Here is an 8,507-nt window from a genome sequence, read left to right as displayed (position 1 = left end):
TCATGAGACTTGATATGTGCTTTTATTCCTTCAGTAACGATAAAATACAATGACAAAAAAATAAAATATATATAGAGAAAATACTTTCAAAATAGAATAAAGAAAGGTAAAAAAAAAATAACTCTGGAACATGCAATGCAACTCTTTTTTTTAAATTAAATAGCCTTGCCAAAGCTATTAAGGATATGCACTGTTTTAGGTTAACATGTTCTTATACTGTACCGGCTGCTCTGGACTTTGATGTCTTGATGTTCCGCCTAGTGACTATTGCTTTAGTATTTGGCCATTTTTTTTCCCAGTTAACACAGGTGAGATTATTTGAGTACTAAAAATGTATGGATGGAATTAAATATACACCATGATTCACAATCTAATCATGTATACCAAGCATACCTACATAACGAACTGCAATTAGACTAGAATTCTGTCAGTTCCTCAGCATTATTGCCAGACACACTTTGAAATGTTTTAGATGTCTTCACAGTGAAAAAAATGCCATGTTGATAAATTTTTCTTTTTTAATACTGTATACTCATAACGAGGACAAGTGTTTTAAAAATGAGATAAAGTAAAGACATGGCAACTGATCAATTTAATCGATGAAAACTTGGATAAAACTGGCTTTTATTTATTCACAGCCTTTTTAAAATGAAAAAAAAATTAAAAAGATGAGAAGAAACACTTATGTTTCGCCCTCAAACAAGCTAGAAACAAACAAGCAAAACACATAAACCACAAATTGATCCACCATGTGGAAATAAATACTACTATGGTGCTGGTCAGCTTTATCGTCCCACACTAAATACTGCATTTGCTGCTTTTGAACTTCTGTAGACTTGTTTGGCCAGCTTTCAGCAGCATTTTTCTCTGAAGCCAACTCAGTACTTAGGTTACCAACTTGGCTCTTGCACTGTAAGCTTTAGAAAAAGATAAGGATACAGGAGGCAAAGCCATGCTACTTCTAGGATCCCTGAAATTTAGCAAAGCAATTTTATTGAGATCTACTGTATATAAAGTAAGAGATTTTAAAATGTCTTTTCTAGGTAAGTTCTAACATATTTTTGTATGCACCTTAGCTTATGAGTGACATACTGGCTCAGTGGTTAGAGGTCCTGCCAACACAAATCCAACATTTTCAATTCTGATTCCATCTTCTTCTTCTTCATTTTTTTGGCTACTCCTGTTAGGGGTTGCCACAGTGGACCATCTTCTTCGATATGTTTCTATCCTCTGCATCTTGTTCTGTTACACCCATCACCTGCATGTCCTCTCTCACCACATCCATAAACCTTCTCTTAGGCCTTCCTCTTTTTCTTGCCTGGCAGCTCTATCCTTTGCATCCTTCTCCCAATATACCCAGCATCTCTCCTCTGCACATATCCAAACCAACACAATCTCACCTCTCTGATTTTGTCTCCCAACCGTCCAACTTGAGCTGACCTACTCATTTATAATCCTGTCCATTCTCGCTAGGTGTTTATCTGTGGCATTTGTATGTTGTCCCTGTGACTCTCCTTCGGCTAACTCTGGTTGTTTTACCCCCAAATCATCAAAGTCATGTGAGTTAGTTTAAAATGGGCATAGGAATAGGATCTTGGATAGACTTGTGCCCAGTGCTGCTAGGATAGGTCAGGTTCTCTACGATCTTATGGATGAAGTGGGTTTAAAAATATTATGTTATATCACACTGCTTTATGTCTAGGGCAACAAAATAAAACTATTGTACCAAAAGATGTAAATCACAATTGGTAAAGACTGATACTCTCAGAAACAGGAGAATTTTCCAGATTAGTGAAGATGAGTGTCTGTTATGAATGGGTAGATGTTCCATTTCCTGTGAACAGAGAATGTGCTCAGGTGTTTGTTTGATTTTTTTTTGGTTTACTTATATTTATTTTTGTCCTATCAGTATTACATTTCTCATATTTATTGCCTTGACAAACCAGACAAATAGTTTCAAGCCTGTGGAAGTGTTCTGAATTTATATTATAATGTGTTCAAGCATAAAAATGGCTTTGGAAAAAATGCATTGTCATGGAAGGAAATTCTTTGATAGAATGGTAATGAAAAAAAGAACTGAAAAATAAGAATGACATTCAAAAGCGAGATATGGAAATATAAGGGACATTTAACATTTCTTTGTTTATATTGATTTTTAAATAATCAAGCCATGGCCAAAAGTGGGTACCAGATTTCATTTTTTTATTTATCTAGAACCTATAAGCTAATGCACACCGTGTGTGATTTTGTGATATTGTTATTATTACAATAATGTTGGTACCACACTGAAAGCAACTTTCAGGTTGTAGGTAGCGAAAGACTAGTGCTGTCTAATGTATCTTTATAACGTGAAATACCTGAAGAATGTCAACCTCAAGCTGTTTTACTCTTTCAGCTGCTGTCCTCCTTTGTTAACAAACTGGATATCTGCTGTCAAACATCACATATTGTCATATGAAGCAGAAGGTCATTATTTTGCATGATGTTGTGGGTTTCATTTTAGTTTGCTTAGTACTGAGACTCCCATTTTAGTGCTATAGTTTATGGAAACTATAGATGTTCCAATTTTTACATTTTATGTTTATGTTAGATAGATAGATAGATAGATAGATAGATAGATAGATAGATACTTCATTAAAGTTATGGGTATGCAACTTTTCATTTCAACTGAAAGTTAGCCACACACGTCTTTACGTTGTGATATTTCTCTCCAGCACTTCCATTTTGCACATTAGCTTCCTTTACTCTTGGTGCTGTTTACATGTCACTGTGAAAAAAGAGAAGAGAATGCATGCAGTTTCATTTTCCAGTAAAGGTAACCCCGAAATTCTGTTTGTTGCTACAAATATAAGGCACCTATGAAACATGGAAGTCGTGTTTTCTGAAGTCAGAACCTTTGCTGCTTTGAAAAGGATGCATATGTTTATTTAAGGCTCATGTTTCATATTTTTTGTTCAAAATTGTATTCTGCTTCATTTCAAGGGATAACTTTTCAAGGCAAATTGATGTATGACATAGCTGTGATAACTTCAACTTCAGAAATAACAAACTTATTATTAGCAGCTTTCTTTTACAACTGTGAAGAAAGTTGGAAAGCATTAACATCCATTTTAAAATTGTAATACAGTTTTAATATCTCTACTTGTTGAAAACTAATGCCTTCATGCTTAAGAACTGTCATACTAAAATTGCTTTTTGCACTGGAGATATTTTAAATATTAAATTTTTTGAATTTAAAAACTTTAGGAAACACCAAGAAATGGCATAAATATATGTAAGAATAAGAACATCATTCATTAAAAAAAATTGACTAAGGAGGATTAAAATGGTTTCTGAATTTGGCATTTATTTCACATTGCCCGATCTTGTGGTATTCTTCAGCAAATGTTATTTGTACAATAGAATTATTCACATAATAACAAATTTGTCTTCATTAGTTTGGGATGATGACTAACCCTGGCTTCTTTGCAGCTCTGAACATCTTATTCCTGTGCTCTCCATCACACGATATGAAGTGTGTTATTGCAGAGTAAAAGTTCAGCAGACACGCTTATGAAGGGCATTCAAATGGTGATTTCTGGAGTCACTGTAAACCTTTCAGAGCTTCTTGAATTATTCAAAATAGTAGGAGGTCTGCCCCAAGACTACAAAAGTCCTAATATATCTTTACTCTGTTTTCTTCATTATTATTTTCACTCCAGTAAATTATAATATTGAGTGGAGACAACACTGGTTATACACATTAAAGCAATACATACAGCTGAAAGTTGTCATTTAAGTATTGCACAACTAAATTGCAGAATTTGGTAACATGCTTGATCTCCATTAAATATTTTGGTGTAGAGCCACCAAGTGAGTAAATGCTAGGCAAGAATCTATGCCTGTCTTCTGACATTTATTTATTTGGCCAAAGCTTTTGTTCAAAGCAACTTATGACATTTCAGATACAATTGGTTACATTTCTTTTGGTTTACGAATTGCAGCACAGGCAGGTGAAGTAACTTGCTCATGGTCACACAGTGTCATTGGTGGGATCTGTGCCCACAACCTCATAGTTTGAAGTCCAAAGCCTTAATGACTGCACCACACTACCTGCCTACAAGCTTCATTTTTATTATCTATTAGATGAGTGGTACTCGTATGCTTTTAATAAATGTTTGGTGTGATTGGACCTTTAAATTCTGTGTTACTGCAATATAGTAAAGTTAAATTCTTTTCAGGCACAAATGACAAATGAAACAAGTGGAAATGTGCCTATACTCATCCTTGGTAATAAGATTAGATTGACATCCTATCAAAGGTTAGAACTTCATAATTTATAAATTGTTGTTGCCTTGCACTGAGATATTTTGGGAAAATGGTTACGCAATGTAACTGCCTACAACTTCATCTGGTGTCAGGTTTTGTCTAAACTGCTACATTTTCATTTAAAAATGCAGACGTTAGTCTCAGTTTTCACCTTTTGTTCACATTACCACATTAAAGTACATTTTTATTTTACCTTTTTTGAATTTTGTTTAAGCATTTATACATGTATTCCTCAACCCCAAAGATGACACCTTATATGCATACGCCTTTCCCAGATAATGTTAATAGAAAATTGACTTTATCAAGAAATCAAGGTAATTGTTCTATTAAATGAATAAACAGAAAATTTAAAGCAAAACACCTTAACAGAGAGGCGATCATCATATTTAACATTTGTTTTAAACCAGTAAGGAACTGCACTGTGTTCAACAAATGTTGGACAGTGAAATGCTAAGAACTGACCCCAATAACAGAAAAGCCAATCGGCCTGCTGCTTTGCAGTGATGAGTTCCACCTGTGAAAGAAGGTTCGCAGACTACACCCTAAAAAGTGGCCTTTAAAATATATTCTATAATACTTTATTCTGATTTGAATTTTTAAATTAAAAAAAAAATGTACAGAGATAGAACTCATTGCTTTGAAGATGCACCATATATGTTAATTATTTACTGTGTTGCTCTAAATGTCTTAGTGCTTGTTGTATCAAAGACATAACTGATTTAATTTATGAATTACCACTGATACTGCTACTACTTGTACTAGTACTACTACTCCAGTCATCAGGAATTGCAGTACACGTAAATATCTGACTAGCCCGATAAGAACTAACATGTGAAACTGATATTTGGAATCATTGCATAATATTTTCACAATATTTGTCACTATTTATATACCCCTACTTCATGTTTCTGGAAGGTCATTGTTAGATAAAACTCAGCAAAAGCAGGGGTGCAGTAAGCTGTCACCAGGAGTCAAAAGCTTTCAGCTTTACGTTGTAGACTCCTGAAGAGGATGAAGGGGGCTAAAGAGATAATCCTACTAAAGCAAGCATCACACTCTATCTTTTTTTAATGCATTACTATCTCTCCTAATTCCACATTCCTAATGCAAATCCTATTCTTTACCATAGTTCACCTTAACACCAGGGAACTAAAAGAATGAATTACTTCCCCAAAAGCTAAACTGTTCTTTCAACTTAAGTCAGATGCTTGTCCACCCGCTGTGTTAAAAACAACATTGGCTTAAGAGAACATTGAAAATGCCTGACAGACTAATAAAACACTGGCCTCCTTATAGGCTGCTTTCCTTCCTACTTAATTCTCCAAAAACTTCTGTGCTGATCTATGGAAAAAGTCTATGCTTCATTTTGCCACTGGTATGATTGGCTTATGTGATAATTTTCCTGCTATTTAAACCCAATAACAAGTTCTGCCTGCTAGTCTGCCAGATTAAGGATGGTGGTAGGCAACTTGGAAATGTTAATCATCTTTAGGTCTGGTACCCATGTTTAATTCTGCAAATATTTAAGGAATAATCTAAAAGAGAATATTGTACAGTGTGGAAAGACAGCCCCCGGGTACAGACAGACAGACACCAAATGTCCAGAAACACATACGTTTATTTCTCTCAAAACACATCTGCACCCACAAGATAGTGCACAAAACAAAATGGTCTCTCTTCTCTTTCTCTTTTCTCGCCTCCACTCCCCTCCTCACACATTCCGTTTTCTTCCTCCCGACTCCGGCTTGCCTAATGGAGTGAGGTGGCTCCTTTTATAGTCCCCTGGATGTGCTCCAGGTGCTTCCTGATAGTCTTCCGACAGCACTACCTGGAGTGGCAGAACTGCCGTATGAGCACCCAGAAGTACTCCAGGTGTACCTGGAATTACTTCCGGCAGCACTCCCGGTTGTAACAGAAGTGCTGTATTCCAGGGCTCCTTAATCCTCCGGCCACCCCCTGGCCGCAAAAGGGATGAGCTTCCCAGCTCTGTTCTCGTGGCCCCCCTGCAGACCAAGGCACATGCCCTCTCGTGGCCCAGGGGAGGTATTGTCCCTCTTGTGGTCCGTCCAGGCATCCCGGCTGGGTAGGGTCCCCAGCCATCCGCCACAACAGATAACAGCCCAGGTCAATGAGGGGCTAAAGTGCACTACAATCAGTAGTTTACACATAATTGGTATTCCATTAAAGTTTGGTTCCTGCCTTATTAGCTCTGTTGTAAGGGTTGGTCCTGCCACACTCATCACCATTCATTTAGGTTAAGCTAATTTGATATGATGAATGAATGCTTCCATGTAGGTTTCATTACTAATGAAATTAAGTATTTAATATTAAGATAAGCCCTATATTTATATATAGAGCTTTAATTAGCTCATTTGCTTAAAAAGATGGCCAACATGGTTGGAAGTTAGTTTACAGTGGGGTTAGAGTCAATGTCAAGGCATATTTAGCACAGACATCTCCTTGTATTGATGTTCTCAAAAAACATTGGTAATGCTGACACAAATCTCAAAGGTCTGATTTAGGGATTTTATATTTTAACCCTCTATGGCTTATTTTCTGCACAGTTTGAATGGATTTCATAGTGCACTAGCAGAAGAGAGCCATGGGACAAGTACCTTATAAAGAGAGATGGGATGGGTTGATTTTGGTGGCTTATATATGCTGGAAGTATCAACTACTTTGATTTGCTGTGTCTTTCTTTCTAACTCATTGCGTCTATGAAGATGAAAGACACCTTAGTTGCACGGATCGAGCAAATGATGTGCATCAGTGGTGTGCAGTGTGAGGTCATGCCTTGGGGAGTTGCTCAGCACACTGTTTGAATTGTTAGCCTAAAATGTTTTGTATGGATTTTTAAAGTGCTTCTGACTGTTACTGCCTGTTTAACTAAGACATTCTGTATCATCTGTACCCAGCATATCAAGGGAACAATGAGATAATAACAATAACTTTTATTTTTTTATAAATAAGAATTAATATATATGAAGTTCCTCTTCAGATATAGATGTGTGCCAAAGACTTTTAATGAATTTATCTATTTTGGGACCTTTACATCTTCAAAGATATAGGTGTGCAACAGATTATACCATTTTTTTATAGGCTGATTCTTGCAAACTGATGACATTGTTATGCAATTGAACATCACTTATTCAAGATTTGTGCTTTGTTATATTCTTCAGTCTTGTCATGCTGAACTGACAGGACCACATGAACATCTATTTTGGATTCATAGGTAGCACTGATCTCAACTATTCTATATTTGTGATAGTAATTTCCCTGACAGAAGATAAGTTCCTGAAATATATCTCACTTTTAATATTTGGAAAACAGGTTCACTTTGGGTTAAAGGGCAAAGTAAACTTACCAGATTGGCTGTACATTCGGTAAATGGAATATTATGGCATCCATTATATGTAAGATTTATTTAAATTAATGCCAGTTATTATTTTGTGATTTTTATTATTTTAATTAATGTCAGTTCACTGAAACTATGTTTATTTCCAAATTCTGAATTGTAGGCCTACCATATTTGATTAAGACTTTCAAACAGTGCCAAGGACCCACCCAATGGCATATGGAGAGTGCTTTAAGCAGAAGAACTGTGGACAGTGTTACATTGCTTATAGTCCAGCTCTCTGCTCACTAACAAGTTATTTAACCAGCTTAATCTGCTAAATCCGTCAAGGGGGAGCTATTATTGCATGCAGCTCACCCAGCCTAGGATACCAAAATATACAAAAATACAAGGTTTGTTGATTAGAGGAAACAATAATGAAAGGATGAACAAAGGAAGCAAATATTATACAAAGTAACAACGGTTGCAGAATTTTCTGGGTCTACCTACAGTTGTTACTCACTTGCATACCGTTAAGGGCCACAAAACATTCTTTGTCTTTCGAAGATCTCTCTCTGTACTCCTCGTCAAGTCAGTGCATGCCCTAACCACAGACTCAGTGAGCCTTTGACATAAAGGAGTGGGAAGGGATGAGCAGTAGGAAAGGACAGTCCCTCTATTGCGACAATACAGCTCCTGGTGTCCCTACACCCCTGAGACTTACTGTAAGTCACCTTTAGCAGGCCACTCAAGGCCATTTCGATGCTTAAAAGGGCAGCCCATAGTTTGCTCTACTTCTCTGGTACCATGTGTTGTGCTATGTTGACCTGGAGATCTTAACCTTCTATTACATTCCTATCTTTCC

Source organism: Polypterus senegalus, chromosome 8, assembly GCF_016835505.1.
Source record: "Polypterus senegalus isolate Bchr_013 chromosome 8, ASM1683550v1, whole genome shotgun sequence".
Lineage (NCBI taxonomy): Eukaryota > Metazoa > Chordata > Cladistia > Polypteriformes > Polypteridae > Polypterus > Polypterus senegalus.
This window is presented reverse-complemented; position numbering follows the sequence as displayed.